General features: G+C 33.7%; 1 protein-coding gene across 1 annotated transcript in view; it reads right to left on the bottom strand.

Moving 5' to 3' along the window:
* The window catches only part of LOC124368372 (chaoptin-like), a 156443-nt gene extending 139224 nt beyond the window's left edge, over positions 1–17219 (bottom strand). Inside the window, exon 1 of the mRNA XM_046825657.1 lies at positions 17099–17219. The gene's annotated coding sequence lies outside the window, so the exon portion shown is untranslated. The remainder of the gene's footprint in view (positions 1–17098) is intronic.
* Positions 17220–18590: the final 1371 nt, after the last annotated feature.

Below are 18590 nucleotides of genomic sequence, written 5' to 3'. Positions count from 1 at the left end.
GATAGTCATATCAACTGTGTATAACACTTCTATACCTTATGATTATGACAAACATCGAGTTCTTGAGTGTGGTCATACATTAGAGGTCGTATAAGCTGACACTTCCAGGTCATAGAGACAAGCAGTGCCACTTCAGACAAAGCTCAAATTTATTACTCTAACATCCAATTACACCAGACTAACTAGAGCTGTAAGAGAGAATGTTATGGCATCTTTTACACCTCACCAATCCCTTGATGATTCGATTGTCTATAAAAGATTGCAGTTTTAACTCATTAATACGTCCACTAGAAGACTGGATTGTTCTAAACACAAACACGTTGACTTTTATTGTCAATGTTTATCTAAAGATGTATTATTAGTTTAGAATTTTACTTTTCACATCACCGATGGACAATAACCCTCAATGTTAATATAATCGTAACACTTTAAATCATTTATAAAGATTATAACCTTGAAGTCTTGCAATTCAAAATTGTTATAAATATATAAATTGCTTTGTATAAACTTAGACTTAATTTATTTACAATTAATTCGGAATTATGTTTATTAACATAATCTCTTATAACGGTTCAATTGCATACTTCTATAACTGTAAACTTTATATATACCTCCCATCTTTCAATGTTTAGAATTATTATAAAATAAGTATGAATAAATGTTGCTTTATGTCGCCTGATTCCTGTCTGGAAATCTTACGAGATGTCGAAAACAAACATTATTAGAAATAACCTGAGAATCCAAACCCACTTTTTTGCGCTATAATGCATATAACCATTCCTTTCCCACATTTTCAATGGTTGTCATCTTGAAACCTTAACAGATATAAAATTAGTTTAAAGACTAAAAGATATTTATAATCATCTACTATATTTAAAATGTGTCTGGTTTTGGCGCTACGCTGGCTATTAGTTAAGTTACAATTTTGTCGAAGTTTAATGGCCGCCGCTATAAACTTGTAATTGGTTAAGATTGGATAAAGAACTCATCCAAGCTGTGAGCAAGCACTGCCTTTGTATTAAGTTTGGTATTGATATTTTTAAATTACGCAGTTATCGAGTTCACAAGGTTATATTTCATAATCCCATACATACAAAGGGGTCTTGATCCGAGGAAATGCAAAACTCTCTCAAAAGTTCAGTCATGTGGATGGTTGCAATAGGCAGTTTTCTATGAAATCTATCTGAAACCAATGAAGTAAAGTGTATCTAAGCAGCTCGTCATAAATAATAGTCGTGTACCGTACTCAGTGAATAAAATATATTACATTCATAAAATATTTCTAATTTAAAAATTAAAGTATTAAAATATTTTCAAACAACGTCTTTAAATGTAATCTTTGAACTAATTCGTTCACCGAAAACATTTAACATGATACGTAATTTGATTTCACAATATTTTAAATGAAGAAATATTCAAAAATCATCAAAATTAAGCATCCTTGCGAACCATCAAGTCTTTATGAAGGCCTAAGTAAAGTCGTCCCTCTTACACAAAATAAGTAAACGGTACTAAAGTAATGCACAAATGTGCTTCCAAAATTTTAAATATATACTTATTATTGAACTAAAGTTCCTAATTTATGGTAACATTAAAAGGTGGCCGACTCTTGTAGTTGTGTTATTAATACTAAACATTTAGTATTGATGTATTTATTTTAATGTATGAAGTAAATTGATAAGTACAACATTATAATTAATAATACTAAATAATATTAACAATCATATTAAAATAATCACTACCCAACGAAAATATGCTAATAAAACATAAAACGAACCAAAGCAATATGTTTAATAATACTATGAAAACATTGTTCCAACTAAAAAAATATATATGTGTTCAAATTATAATAATTTATTATAACTACAAATTAAAATCATTATGTTAATTTATTAAAAATTAATTAAATAAAGAGAGGGCAATGTTTTTAGAAATGTAAGACAGTTGATTGACAGGCAGAGGGCGCATTCCTCCCGCTACTCTACTTGTGAGCTCCATGTAGTAGGTGCTCCACTCGTGAGCTCCATACAGTAGTATGAAAAAGGTATGTACACTACTGTAATAATATTTGACGGTGTATATCGCCGTTTTCAATATTCCATAAAGCTGTGGTAGACCTTTGTAGGGTCCACGTAGATATAACTTAATGTGTACTAATCGAATTAAATATTTTAATGTTTATGCATTACGCATACAAATCAATTTTTTTCAAACAATCACTGCAGGCTTGTAAGAAAATAATAACCTATATTATGTATAAATGTTGATAAATTGGGTTATAGATTTTAAATATTAAACAACTAGAATAATATGAAAATCCGTCATTTTCTTACAATTGAGTATTATAAAAGTGGCATATTTTACGTTTTCCACAGAGGATTACGGGAAATAACTGTTCTTAAATTGTAATCAGGTTAGGTTTAAGATTATAAGGAACATTTGATGTGAAACCAAAAGTATTCTTAATTTAAATATCTTTAAAATGATTAAGACTCATTAAGACATTTTATCAATTGGAATAACATGTAAAGTCTTATTGAAATCAAATAACCACAGTGAGTTTGTTCGCAGTGTACACTACAATAGCGTACACCTGATACGACTGGTATTGTGGTCGAGATTGTCTGGTCTTCGCAACAGCCATAATCAGCTTAGAGTATCTAAGAACAATTATTCTCAGTAACTGGTAAACATGTGTTCCACTTTTACAGTCTCCTTTTACAAAGACTTATATATCCATCAGACATGTATGGTAGTTGTCTGGACAATAATTGTGATCTTATACATCCATCAGACATGTATGGTAGTTGTCTGGACAATAATTGTGACCTTATACATCCATCAGACATGTATGGTAGTTGTCTGGAAAATAATTGTGACCTTATACATCCATCAGACATGTATGGTAGTTGTCTGGAAAATAATTGTGACCTTATACATCCATCAGACATGTATGGTAGTTGTCTGGAAAATAATTGTGACCTTATACATCCATCAGACATGTATGGTAGTTGTCTGGAAAATAATTGTGACCTTATACATCCATCAGACATGTATGGTAGTTGTCTGGAAAATAATTGTGACCTTATACATCCATCAGACATGTATGGTAGTTGTCTGGAAAATAATTGTGACCTTATACATCCATCAGACATGTCTGGTAGTTGTCTGGACAATAATTGTGACCGAGTGTTTTCAACACTTAAGTTCACAGCAGCGAAGGAGTATGCATATTCGTCTCTCTGCATTCAATCAGTTTTATATTCTACGTATAACACGCCCCCACCGCTCTTACTGTTGTCTCATTGGCTCTCACTTTTTTCAATAGCTTTATATTCTGCGTAACCACGTCTCTACTGTTATTGCTCGCATAAGTTTGCATTGTATTGTGCGTAACCACGTCCCTACTGTTATTGCAGCCGTCGCATAAGTTTGCATTGTATTCAATAGTTTTATATTCTGCGTAACCACGTCTCTACTGTTATTGTAGTCCGTCGCATAAGTTTGCATTGTATCCAATAGTTTTATATTCTGCGTAACCACGTCTCTACTGTTATTGTAGCCGTCGCATAAGTTTGCATTGTTTCCAATAGTTTTATATTCTGCGTAACCACGTCTCTACTGTTATTGTAGCCGTCGCATAAGTTTGCATTGTTTCCAATAGTTTTATATTCTGCGTAACCACGTCTCTACTGTTATTGTAGCAGCCGTCGCATAAGTTTGCATTGTATTCAATAGTTTTATATTCTGCGTAACCACGTCTCTACTGTTATTGTAGCCGTCGCATAAGTTTGCATTGTTTCCAATAGTTTTATATTCTGCGTAACCACGTCTCTACTGTTATTGTAGCCGTCGCATAAGTTTGCATTGTATTCAATAGTTTTATATTCTGCGTAACCACGTCTCTATTGTTATTGTAGCCGTCGCATAAGTTTGCATTGTATCCAATAGTTTTATATTCTGCGTAACCACGTCTCTACTGTTATTGCAGCCTTTGCACTGTTTCCAATAGTTTTATATTCTGCGTAAATAGGCCTCCACCGCTAATCCTGCCGTCTAATTAATCCTCATTGTTCCTAGTAGTTCTTTGGTTTCTTTGTACCCTAAACCAGTTCAGCAGCTTTGTTTGTATTACAGCTGCTTTATCTTTCAGACTCTCTTTGCTACGTCCAAAGGGATAAGATCTGTCTTTATTGTTTCTATGGGTCTGATTTCTTTTCAGATCTTAATATTTTTCACAAAAAACCTTTTTACATATCGTGTTTCATATTTGACCAAACTCTTAACGTTAAAGTAAAATATACATTTCAAGGACATGGTATCATGACATCCTTCGTGGGATTAAAATCTATTTCGCTTTTCGAATTATATGGAGGTGACTATTACCTTATCAATTAATAGAGTTAGATTTTTTCGTCATATAGATAAACCTCGAGATGGAAGTAAGAAGATGTTTGGTGTTGGTAGTTGTTCATTATTGAGACCATCCAGCTCTGTGTTCTGGATATCTTCCAGGATAGTTCAGTAAGTAGGTCAGTCTGGCAGTCGGGGTTTAAATTGATGGTATTAGCATAACACATTCTTTATTACATAACCATTGCAAGACTACGGAGTGCACTACATTTTACTAAACATTTCATAGCATTTGGTTTGGCTCGAAATTACCCAAATTGTATCCTAATTCATAACAAGGAATCGGAAATGATCAATATCTTCTACTTCTTTATTCTAGGATCAAATAATAATAATAATACCATGTTATTATTGTTTGCATAATGCATTAACTGTTTAATACACATATATACATATATATATATATACATATATATATATATATATATATATATATATATATATATATATATATATATATATATCCTCTTAAAATCCTCATTCGGCTCGTCCTTATCGACCACTGTCCTCTGCGGATCTGATCAACCACAATAAGAGGGAAAGTCGGTGCAGTACAAGGTCTATTGTATTGATAGAAAAGTGCTACGTCACTGACGGGGTTTGACAAGCATCTCTAACTCAGATGTTGGCAGCTATACAACTGTATTAAGTGTTGTCAGGGCCGCACTCAGCCTTGTCATGTCCCGCTACCGCGGCGTCGTGCCGTTTACACGGTCCTTGTGGAGAGGCCCGGGCCTGGGCGTCTGAGTACGGCCCTGAATGTATTGAAAACAGATATTGTTACGGTTAAGTTAAAGAATGACAATGATAGCTGAAAAGGCATAATTTTTAATATCCTCTAACGTTGATAGAGATAGTCTAAGGCAGCCATTATTATTTAGATAAATAACATTTAACAATTATGTGAAAATGTCTAAATTTACGCAGTTTTTCAGGTTATGTAAATAGTAAAATATACATTGCGAGATAATGTTATTCTACCATGTCGTGAAACAGTTAACATTTTTATGTGGATAATCAACATTTTCACTACTTTTAAGTAACTTTTTTACATTGCGTAACCTGCCATGCAAACTTGTAGCATTTAAAAACTATTAATGTTTTTAAATTGCTAGTTCACTTTTAGTTTTTATTCATACAAACAGAAATAGAGATCCAGATTTCAAATATGTATTTCCTATTCATAGTTATACAGCCGTTTTGTTTTAGCTCTAAGAACAAACATTCAAAACCAACATACAGAGTGTTCATAAGCACCATAAACTTTTGACAGGAAAATATAAACATTGCGATTATATACGCATTATTTGGTTTTTATTTGTAAATTTGGAGGGTAAAATAAAACTCATACTATAAAATGTTGTTATACATTGTCTTTGTGCAAAACTTTTCCTAATTATATTAAATTAAACATTAGAATTGTATTCTTATAAAGTAATTGCACAAACTAAAGTATAATGTTCCACATGTAAGATTGATATTAAAATTGCAATGTAGCTATGATCAATATATGGCTGTGGTAGCAAATTTAATAATTTTAACACTCTTCAAACATTTACAATATTAAACAGTATTATAATATGTTTAATCTTTTTACACAGTTAGTGCTATACCCAGATCAGAGCAAATAATAATCAGGATACTTTAACAAATATACTATCTTAAGTTCTTAAAAATAACATTTAAGTGTATGTTTAGCATTGAGGAGTAATGTACTTATATTGCAATACACAAATCTCTGATTGTGGTCCCCTTATGAACGGCGAATTAGAAATCCGCCTTCAGGTTATTCTCTGAGTGTTATAACTGGAATCGCATAAAATTCAGAACTATTGGAATGAAATTGTGGTTACACAATTGAATACACTTTTAAACAGTCACAGAGAAATTGTGCGATCTAGGACTTCTTTCGTTTTAACGGTGATTTTAGTTTCAATACAAGTTAATAAATCTCAGAAACTATAGAACGTTTGAACGATCTCATTTATTTAATAGTCGCAACTTAAATGAGTACTGAAATCAATACCAATAAATGTAACACTGATAGCCATGTTACCTCAGAGACCTGGAGTTCACAATTAGATATCCAGTGAAGAGTTTGTTCTATTCGACTTCGATGTCTCATTATCAGCTACTAATATTCTACCATTGATGCAAATGTTATGTAATGTTGGATAGACACTGTATCACTCTACTTTCAGGGTACTTGTTCTTTAATAGTGTAGAGAATGACACAACAGACTTTGTCAGATATTAGAGATAAACATAGTTCGGAAATGGTTAGAAAAATTGCGATATCTTACAATTATCTTCATTATAGGTTGCTTCGGATAGCGTTTAAAGGGTTTGTCTCTCACTCCCTTTGGAAAATCAAGGGCAAGCGTTGGTTTATAACTAAGAGACGGAATAGTTAGGAATTTAATCAAATCACTTTAGCGCTTCGTGTCGTAAATTATTTTCTTTTACTTATTGCCGTTGTCTTCAAAATATTAAAAACCATAACCATTAATTTTAAACTAAAAGTATGAGTTTCGCGTTATTAACCTATTGCTATCATCCTTCTGAACAAAAAAATACTGGGTTTCAATGGGTGGAAATGACAAGTAACGAAGTTATAGAATATTAAAAGTGGAACTACTTTTCTCGCGCGAAGTAATATTTCTAATATTTCTGTTCTACGGGTGTCACGTTTTCTTGTTATAATCGTAAGTCAACCTCGATTGGTTGCTGCGTCGTCACCCGTTAGACCATATTTGGATACGTAAAATAATAATAATTCTGAAATCAAGGGAATTTTACCCAAATGTAAGCGTTTTTGTTAATTTGGACATTCTAAGAATAAAAGTTCATATCTGACTAACAAAAGTGCCACACATCCAGCAACGAACAACATCCCTCGAGTTATTAACTATCAGTAAACAAAATAAATCATACGTTCTGAACACAATTACCTCCGGCCAAGTCTGTTTTATAGGAAACGCAACTTGAAAAAAGCAAACAAATATTGTTCATTCACATAACCCTTCCTACTACCCTGCAAAAAAAAGTAATTCCACTTTTAATATTCTAAAATCTATAATTTGTCTTTTTCATACCCTTAAACCTTATACTTTTCCTTAGGACGATAGCAATAGATAGCAACGTTTATATCGTTTCCGGCGTGAATAAAAGTAAGTTAGAAAATAATGCATAAAAATTTAATCAAACTTTCATCATACCAATAAATAACGGTACAAACAAACATAAGTTTAATAAATAATCAACACAAACCTATCCATGCCTTCGTATGCAGTACTATGCACTTATATATCAAGTGTGGTAACTTCTAATCACATAAAGATGATATTTCATGATTTTAAAAGCAACAATACACAACGAACTTGTACTATCACACCAGTTACAGAGAAATAAATTTACTTCTTAATATTTAAAGTTCTCATGTAATTCGCATACAAACACGTAAATCACCGTCAAAACTAATTAACTGTATTAGAGCTAACAGACAGCAATTGTGTAATAGACGCCATCGAGAGGCAGTGAAGGATACTGCACGATACGATTGATGTTAGTTAACTAAGCTCAGATAGCAACAATTACACAACGAACTTGTACTATCACACCAGTTACAGAGAAATAAATTTACTTCTTAATATTTAAAGTTCTCATGTAATTCGCATACAAACACGTAAATCACCTTCAAAACTAATTAACTGTATTAGAGCTAACAGGCAGCAATTGTTTAATAGACGCCATCGAGAGGCAGTGAAGGATACTGCACGATACGATTGATGTTAGTTAACTAAGCTCAGATAGCAACAATTACACAACGAACTTGTACTATCACACCAGTTACAGAGAAATAAATTTACTTCTTAATATTTAAAGTTCTCATGTAATTCGCATACAAACACGTAAATCACCGTCAAAACTAATTAACTGTATTAGAGCTAACAGACAGCAATTGTGTAATAGACGCCATCGGGAGGCAGTGAAGGATACTGCACGATACGATTGATGTTAGTTAACTAAGCTCAGATAGCAACAAATACACAAGGAACTTGTACTATCACACCAGTTACAGAGAAATAAATTTACTTCTTAATATTTAAAGTTCTCATGTAATTCGCATACAAACACGTAAATCACCTTCAAAACTAATTAACTGTATTAGAGCTAACAGGCAGCAATTGTGTAATAGACGCCATCGAGAGGCAGTGAAGGATACTGCACGATACGATTGATGTTAGTTAACTAAGCTCAGATAGCAACAATTACACAACGAACTTGTACTATCACACCAGTTACAGAGAAATAAATTTACTTCTTAATTAAACTTCTCACGTAATTCGCATACAAACACGTAAATCACCTTCAAAACTAATTAACTGTATTAGAGCTAACAGGCAGCAATTGTGTAATAGACGCCATCGAGACGCAGTGAAGGATACTGCACGATACGATTGATGTTAGTTAACTAAGCTCAGATAGCAACAATTACACAAGGAACTTGTACTATCACACCAGTTACAGAGAAATAAATTTACTTCTTAATATTTAAACTTCTCACGTAATTCGCATGCAAACACGTAAATCACCTTCAGAACTAATTAACTGTATTAGAGCTAACAGGCAGCAATTGTTTAATAGACGCCATCGAGAGGCAGTGAAGGATACTGCACGATACGATTGATGTTAGTTAACTAAGCTCAGATAGCAACAATTACACAAGGAACTTGTACTATCACACCAGTTACAGAGAAATAAATTTACTTCTCAATATTTAAACTTCTCACGTAATTCGCATACAAACACGTAAATCACCTTCAAAACTAATTAACTGTATTAGAGCTAACAGGCAGCAATTGTGTAATAGACGCCATCGAGAGGCAGTGAAGGATACTGCACGATACGATTGATGTTAGTTAACTAAGCTCAGATAGCAACAATTACACAAGGAACTTGTACTATCACACCAGTTACAGAGAAATAAATTTACTTCTCAATATTTAAACTTCTCACGTAATTCGCATACAAACACGTAAATCACCTTCAGAACTAATTAACTGTATTAGAGCTAACAGGCAGCAATTGTTTAATAGACGCCATCGAGAGGCAGTGAAGGATACTGCACGATACGATTGATGTTAGTTAACTAAGCTCAGATAGCAACAATTACACAAGGAACTTGTACTATCACACCAGTTACAGAGAAATAAATTTACTTCTCAATATTTAAACTTCTCACGTAATTCGCATACAAACACGTAAATCACCTTCAAAACTAATTAACTGTATTAGAGCTAACAGGCAGCAATTGTGTAATAGACGCCATCGAGAGGCAGTGAAGGATACTGCACGATACGATTGATGTTAGTTAACTAAGCTCAGATAGCAACAATTACACAAGGAACTTGTACTATCACACCAGTTACAGAGAAATAAATTTACTTCTCAATATTTAAACTTCTCACGTAATTCGCATACAAACACGTAAATCACCTTCAAAACTAATTAACTGTATTAGAGCTAACAGGCAGCAATTGTTTAATAGACGCCATCGAGAGGCAGTGAAGGATACTGCACGATACGATTGATGTTAGTTAACTAAGCTCAGATAGCGATCAGGAGCAGATAACGCTGAAAATCATAGAAAATAAGAAGCGGAGTACACAATAATAACTACAAATTTACACTTACATTACATGATTAAAACAAAGTTATTAGTGATTTCCACCCCCTAAAACAAATCGTAGTTCAAGAGGATAAGCAGAATACTTTATTAACGTTGAAAGTTTGCTCGGACAATCCGGCCGTTAACCGCATAGATACCCAATTGCCTAATTCATTTTGTGGCAAAATAACCCAATTTTCTCTGACGTTAAGTATCCAAATCAATGGCGTTACTCCGAAGAGCGTCAAAATTTTAACACAACAACGTCAGGAGTGAAAGCTCATGTAAATGTGTTAATTCTCCACCCCGGCTACACGGGAGGGGTGAGGGGTGCAATATTATTGGCTCTAAGTTCCCGGGTCTGCTGTTGCCAAGAAACTTTGGATCTAACGGCAGTTTTATGTCCCTAATTTCATCAAGGCTTATTTCTTCCCAGTTTTATTTTATATATGTTTACCTCAATTCGAATTTGCTAACAACCTTTATATTATTATATAACTATCCAGTGATGGAGTTAAAGTTGGGTAAAGCATTAGATTCAATTCAGTGTCGATGATTCAAGTGCAGCGTTAACCGTGTGCTCAATGATTGTATGTTTTATCTTCTATCAGTAAAAAATACACATACATAGATCAAACAATACTGATCTACCTAACCATCGCAAATTTCTTTTATAAATGTATTAATATTTATTTTTGTAAGGTTAATTATTTTTAGTCTTAAATTCCTGCATAAATTAACATAGGATAAGTGTGTATCTCTCTAATTCCCCCTCTCTCTCTCTCTCTGAAATTCGGTTGAGCGTTAGCTTAGCCTAACTATCTGCGGAATATTTTCAGAACAATTTCATCTGTAAACTCTTGAAAGAAACATTATTTCTACGCAGACAAGAGTTCGACGAGTGTGCTCATTCCTCTATTCATTGACGCCTATCACTGAATAAACTGCCAAACTTCAGTTGTCTGTCTGTGCCTGTAAAATGTTCTTTTCTTCATTATCGCACGTATGTTTGTACAAAGGGCGTATAGAGAATGAAATGAGCTGGAGGCTTAAGGTTTTGCATGCTAACTCTGTTTTGTGCCATTGTCATGTGTACTCTTACCTTGTTATGTTAACTAATTAGTTGTTATGTGTTGCAAGGATATAAAACTACACTTCAAGAATTGGAATCCACCCTTATCCTTAAATGTAAACTATTTAATGTATTGATTTTACCAAGTAATAAATAAATGCACGGCTACAATCTTAATTCATAGGGCTCCTTGTATCTTTTACGCCTGAAGAAGAATACATATCCTTGAAACGTCGTGTTCCTTGTATCACTAATGTAATCCGAAATCATGCTTTTCTTTCAAATAAACCATAGTAAATAATAGAATTTAAGCAAAGAACTAATTTCCTGACGTACATTTCTTGAAGAATATGATCTCTTCTATATCAATGTCCTAGTTTTATTGGCTACAGATTTCCACGTCATTGAGGAGGTTTGTGATGACACTTTGTTTAACTTCGTATCGAATATTAATAGGAATATTTCAAATTTCTATTATATATTCGTACGAAACTTGAGTGAGATGATAAAAGGATTAAGTAAAAGTTTGCCATCTTCTGTGTGTATTTGTGATGCAGAGCCACAAGTAATGTCAGAGGTTAGGTATGATAAGTCTTCACTACTTCTAGCGGACAGGTTACGATATATATAGCTTTTACTTTTAGTACAAAATCTGGTAATGATTTCTTACAGGGCCTTACCTTGCACCAGATTATAAAAGGAATTTAATTTATAGAAGTCGTTTAGTGATATAGTTTCTTGGTAATAGGGTATGAAGTACGTTTATTGTTATTAATCACCTGCGTCATGCGCTCTGTCCGAGTCCCTGTTATTGTTATAGAACACTCGCATCATGCGCTCAGTCAGAGTCCCTGTTATTGTCATAGTACACTCGCATCATGCGCTCAGTCAGAGTCCCTGTTATTGTTATAGTACACTCGCATCATGCGCTCAGTCAGAGTCCCTGTTATTGTTATAATACACTCGCATCATTGGCTCACTCAGAGTCCCTGTTATTGTTATAGTACACTCGCATCATGCGCTCAGTCAGAGTCCCTGTTATTGTCATAGTACACTCGCATCATGCGCTCAGTCAGAGTCCCTGTTATTGTTATAGTACACTCGCATCATGCGCTCAGTCAGAGTCCCTGTTATTGTTATAGTACACTCGCATCATGCGCTCAGTCAGAGTCCCTGTTATTGTTATAGTACACTCACATCATGCGCTCAGTCAGAGTCCCTGTTATTGTTATAGTACACTCGCATCATGCGCTCAGTCAGAGTCCCTGTTATTGTTATAATACACTCGCATCATTGGCTCACTCAGAGTCCCTGTTATTGTTATAGTACACTCGCATCATGCGCTCAGTCAGAGTCCCTGTTATTGTTATAGCACACTCGCATCATGCGCTCAGTCAGAGTCCCTGTTATTGTTATAATTCACCGTGTCATGGGCTCTGTCCGAGACCCTGTTATTGTTATAATTCACCGCGTCATGCGCTCTGTCCGAGTCCCTGTTATTGTTATAGTACACTCGCATCATGCGCTCAGTCAGAGTCCCTGTTATTGTTATAATGCACTTGTATCATTGGCTCTGTTCGAGTCCCTGTTATTGTTATAATTCACTCGTGTCATGGGCTCTGTCCGAGACTCTGTTATTGTTATAAATCACCCGCGTCGTATATAATGAACGTTAAACACAAAAAATGAATGCGTATTACGTAATAAACATTTTAGACGTAGTTAATATACAGGGAGTGTTCAAAAAAGAGTGTCACAAGCAAAATTTCCTATAGTCAAGGAAATGTTTCCTTTAGCTGCTAGCCGCTAATAAATTTTGAATTTTTTATTAAAATATTAATATCTCTAAAATTATTTAAGCTAAGGAAACCTACTTTGGCTCACAGGTTTCAATAATTAAGAGGAAAATGTTGATAATTCTATTTGCTATTGTTATAATATTAACAAAATGGTGTCTGTTAAAAATATTTAACGTCCAATAATAAAAAAGCACATAGTTATAAAAATTAACTGGCCACCAATTACTGGAACAATTGCATTAAGATTTTAACGGTAACTGTTCCAACAGAATTCGTAAGTGCATACGCGAACACGACCAATTTAAGGATACGCTTGCACAAGCCGAGAGCAAGAAAATTTTGTATTTGGCATCTGCTGATTTACATGGATTATAAAAATGTTACAAGATACCAAATATTTCCAAACTCATAATAATTCTAACGGTACATTTTCTAACAAAATCCATCAACGCATACGACATCACGATCACTTTAAAGATACGCTTGCACAATCCGAGAGCAAGAAAATTTTGTATTTGGCATCTGCTAATTTACATAGATTATAAAAATGTTACAAGATACCAAATATTTCCAAACTCATAATAATTCTAACGGTACATTTTCTAACAAAATCCATCAACGCATACGACATCACGATCACTTTAAAGATACGCTTGCACAATCCGAGAGCAAGAAAATTTTGTATTTGGCATCTGCTAATTTACATAGATTATAAAAATGTTACAAGATACCAAATATTTCCAAACTCATAATAATTCTAACGGTACATTTTCTAACAAAATCCATCAACGCATACGACATCACGATCACTTTAAAGATACGCTTGCCCAATCCGGGAGCAAGAAAAATTTTGTATTTGATTGGCATCTGCTAATTTACATAGATTATAAAAATGTTACAAGATACCAAATATTTCCAAACTCATAATAATTCTAACGGTACATTTTCTAACAAAATCCATCAACGCATACGACATCACGATCACTTTAAAGATACGCTTGCCCAATCCGGGAGCAAGAAAAATTTTGTATTTTGGCATCTGCTAATTTACATAGATTATAAAAATGTTACAAGATACCAAATATTTCCAAACTCATAATAATTCTAACGGTACATTTTCTAACAAAATCCATCAACGCATACGACATCACGATCACTTTAAAGATACGCTTGCACAATCCGGGAGCAAGAAACAACTGATACCTCCCAAGTGTGAAATGTTTGGCGCTCTCCGCTTGTGCAAGCGTAGGCCTACCTTTAGGGCGATCGTGCTCAATTATGTGTTGACGGGTTTTATTTAAAAAAACGTACGGTTTGGAATTCTTTTAAAAATTTAAATATAGTTGGTATATTGTAAAATTTTTCTAACTAATTAAAAATATCTGATGCCTATGAAAAGACAAAATATTTGTTGCTCCTAGCTTGTACAGCGTACCTTTATAGTGGTCCAGTTCACTTATGTACAAACGGATTTCATTGAAGCAAGTAACGTTTAAATTTTAATTAAGTTGGTCAAATAGTTAGTGACCAGTACATTTTTTATAACTATATGGTTTTTTCTTATTTGATTTCAAGTATTTTCAACAGACGCCATTTTGTTAATATTATACAAAATAACACAAAAAAACCTCAACATTTTCTTCTTTTTTACTCAAACCTATGAGGCAAATTTTTTTCCTTAACTTAATGTTTTCTAGAGATTAAAGATTTATAAAAAATACAAAATGGCGGCTAGCGGCTAAACGACTATTTTCTACCTATACTTACAGAACGTCTTTTGTTTGAAATGATGAATACTATCACCCTCAGAAGTTTGTGACGCCTTTTGTGGACACCCTGTAATATACACTATGTACAGTCTTATGTAAATAAAATCACATAATAATTATGAAATGCGGGTGCTAGAGTTTCAATTGCAATTAATACTAATAACACAATTAAACTTATGAGCGACGCGACGGTTTGAACCACATCTAACTAATGTAAAGTTATAACAATAGGACGGCTTGTGTTGTGCTATGTTCAACTCATCACTGCTTTATGGGTCAGTTTGTTTAGCTATTACATTGTTTTCTTACTTCGGTTTAATTAATTAATTTCCAATGTATTGGCTTTAGAAGCGGACCTAAGCGTTTCTCTATATCAAATAAATATACTTATGTAAATAACGTATATGTATGAATTGACAACTACTTTGAAGTTATTTTTAATTTGGTATTCTGTGGTTATGTGGAAATTGGAGGGTAAACAACGCATATGTATGAATTGACAACTACTTTGAAGTTATTTTTAATTTGGTATTCTGTGGTTATGTGGAAATTGGAGGGTAAACAACGCATATGTATGAATTGACAACTACTTTGAAGTTATTTTTAATTTGGTATTCTGTGGTTATGTGGAAATTGGAGGGTAAACAACGCATATGTATGAATTGACAACTACTTTGAAGTTATTTTTAATTTGGTATTCTGTGGTTATGTGGAAATTGGAGGGTAAACAACGCATATGTATGAATTGACAACTACTTTGAAGTTATTTTTAATTTGGTATTCTGTGGTTATGTGGAAATTGGAGGGTAAACAACGCATATGTATGAATTGACAACTACTTTGAAGTTATTTTTAATTTGGTATTCTGTGGTTATGTGGAAATTGGAGGGTAAACAACGCATATGTATGAATTGACAACTACTTTGAAGTTATTTTTAATTTGGTATTCTGTGGTTATGTGGAAATTGGAGGGTAAACAACGCATATGTATGAATTGACAACTACTTTGAAGTTATTTTTAATTTGGTATTCTGTGGTTATGTGGAAATTGGAGGGTAAACAACGCATATGTATGAATTGACAACTACTTTGAAGTTATTTTTAATTTGGTATTCTGTGGTTATGTGGAAATTGGAGGGTAAACAACGTCATACTAACAGCATTGTGTTCTTACACCGTATCTCAAATGTTGTCGAGTAACAATTGAATAGCGCTAATTAAAGAAGATTAGATTACGTTTGACAAAATTATAAGTTTAATCAAGCCATTATTTTTGGAAATTATGATATTTCTATTACATATTTAAAAAATAAAAACACATGTTATGGACAGTATATATCACACACGCGCGCGCGCACGCACACACACACACACAGATATATATATATTATATATATATATATATATATATATATATATATATATAAAATATATTTTTAGCAAGTGTCAAAATATTGTAATGTACTTTTCAATGATTAATGAAAAACCGTACATTTAATATAACACAATAAGGTAATGGAACACATACAAGAACAACATTCCTCGAGGGATTACGTTTAAATACAAACCAAATTCATATCGCAATAGTGACCGCAATAACTTATTTGTCTTGGAAATTCGCCAATAACACAAGTCCACCTTCAGATTCTTCTATATAATATATGTTTAATATGGTAACTAATGTAACATACATGTTTGTCCTTCGTAACATCGTATATGTAACTAAATTTGTCATTTCGAGGATTGTAATCTACCATTACCTAATCTGTAACAAAAATTAATATAATTATGCACTTAAAATATAAATAAGTACGGCAGTAGACTTTTGGACAGTGCATTTTTCATGGCAGTCTATTACCTCACTTTTTACATTGTAAGTGCACAATTAAGATTTTTATACTTTTCAGACCTGGAAACGTAGTGTTACAAATGTAGTAACATATAACGATAACGAATGGGCGAAATTCAATTACCCTCTTAAACCATCAATACCAAACTTTGCTAACTTACTGTCCCAATTAATAAGTGAATAATGTTTGCATCTTTTCCGATAGCGAGGTGACGAGGCAAAACTTTAGTTAACACTTTCAGTAACTACAATACAACAAGTCTTCTTCGTAACTGAAAATAGGTTTTGTAACCAAGGAGGCGGTACGGAGATGGTACAGGAACAAAATTTAAAAACATCGATACTAGTTTATGAACAATTTTGGAAGTCAATAAAAAATAAGGTACATGTAATTGATTGAATATAAAATTGAATTAACTACTAAGTTATAATCCTTCCTATTTTTGCTGTTAATACAAGTACGAAAGACGCACAAATAACAAAATTGTAAGTAACTAGATAATAATAATACGTGGCTTTACTCACGACGTCTCCGCAGCTCTTGCACCAGTTCACAAACCTCCGCGTGATGTCGTCAGTTTAACACAGCAGGATGTAAGGATAACGGACGGCTGAGTGAGGACGGCGATGGTGATCGCGCTGCGGCGTCTACACCACTGTGTCAGGGAGCGGTCGGGACGAGAGGAGGCAGCACCCCCCCCCCTCCCACACCTATCAGCGCGGGGGGTGAAACAGTCTCGCGGCGAATATTGTAAAAAATATTTTGGTTTCGCTATGTAACGGTACGATATCAAGTGGACTATCAGGTGGACAAATGTACAAGACTGTACTAGCGTAATGATTGTGGCAAATCTTTCTTGCAGACATAAAAACCTACAGTAAATGCTTCAAAATGTTAATAATTCCCAATTTTTTGTATTTCAACATTTTAATGACAGGCTAAGTTTCCGTAAAAAAAAAATTAATTATTAATAGGTATCAAAAATAAGTGAAATCCTCGAATGTAGTGAGCCGTTGAGGACACAGGACATGAGGTAGCAGGCATTCTGACTTATTAACATTCGATCATGATTCTCAATATTCTTGGCTTGTAGTATGGAAATAATATATTGAATATTTTGATACACCAAATAGCCTTTATTGAAATGTTTCATGGATTATTGATAACGTATGCAATTGTTATTTTTAGAGACTGTGTATTACTATAATTAATACTGTGATTATCTAATGTGTTAGATCGACTCAATATCGATATCGATTTTCAATGAAAATCTCCTTTTTGAGATTTTACTTAATATTTATATTGATTTTTATTGAAAATCTCCTTTATGAGATTCGACTTGATATCGAAATTGATTTTCATTGAAAATCTCCTTTTTTGAGATTAATAACACTCATCTAAAATTGTGTCATCGCTAATTTTCTCTCACGTGTAAAAACTCTTTTGTGTCCCTAACCAAACAAATATACCGGTCTTAATCAAATTACGAAGGTATTTGATATGAAGTAGCTACGATGGGAAGGGTTGATTCCATGTGAATGTTGAGTTAAGCACAAATTCTCCTTCCTCTCAGTGCAGCGTCTAGAATATGACGCTGTTACAGATTTGTCTCCTGAAATTTAGAGTCATGTTTGTCTGAAGGGATCCAAAAAAGTCGGCGACGGGAAGCTCCAAAACTAAGAGGAAAGTGAAGCGGAGCTTAACTCAACATTCACATGCAATCGACCCTTCCCTCCACATCTACTTATGTGTAGAAAATTTGGTTGTTCCACCGTACTTAGACTATTACATAGTAGTGCACTCAATTGTGCATCTGTTGAGACAATGAGAATGCCTCTTCACCTATATTACACTACTGTATATCTTGTGGTATAGATGACTCTGATGTCGAAACTATGTGAGAAGTTCGTTTTGAGCTTCTTCGTCACCAATTGTTTTTTTATCTCTTCAGACGAATATGACTCCAGATTTCAGGAGTCAAGTCTGAGACAGCGTCAGATTCCAGACTCTGTACTT

The sequence above is a fragment of the Homalodisca vitripennis genome, chromosome 8, assembly GCF_021130785.1.
Source record: "Homalodisca vitripennis isolate AUS2020 chromosome 8, UT_GWSS_2.1, whole genome shotgun sequence".
Taxonomy (NCBI): domain Eukaryota; kingdom Metazoa; phylum Arthropoda; class Insecta; order Hemiptera; family Cicadellidae; genus Homalodisca; species Homalodisca vitripennis.
This window is presented reverse-complemented; position numbering and strand designations above follow the sequence as displayed.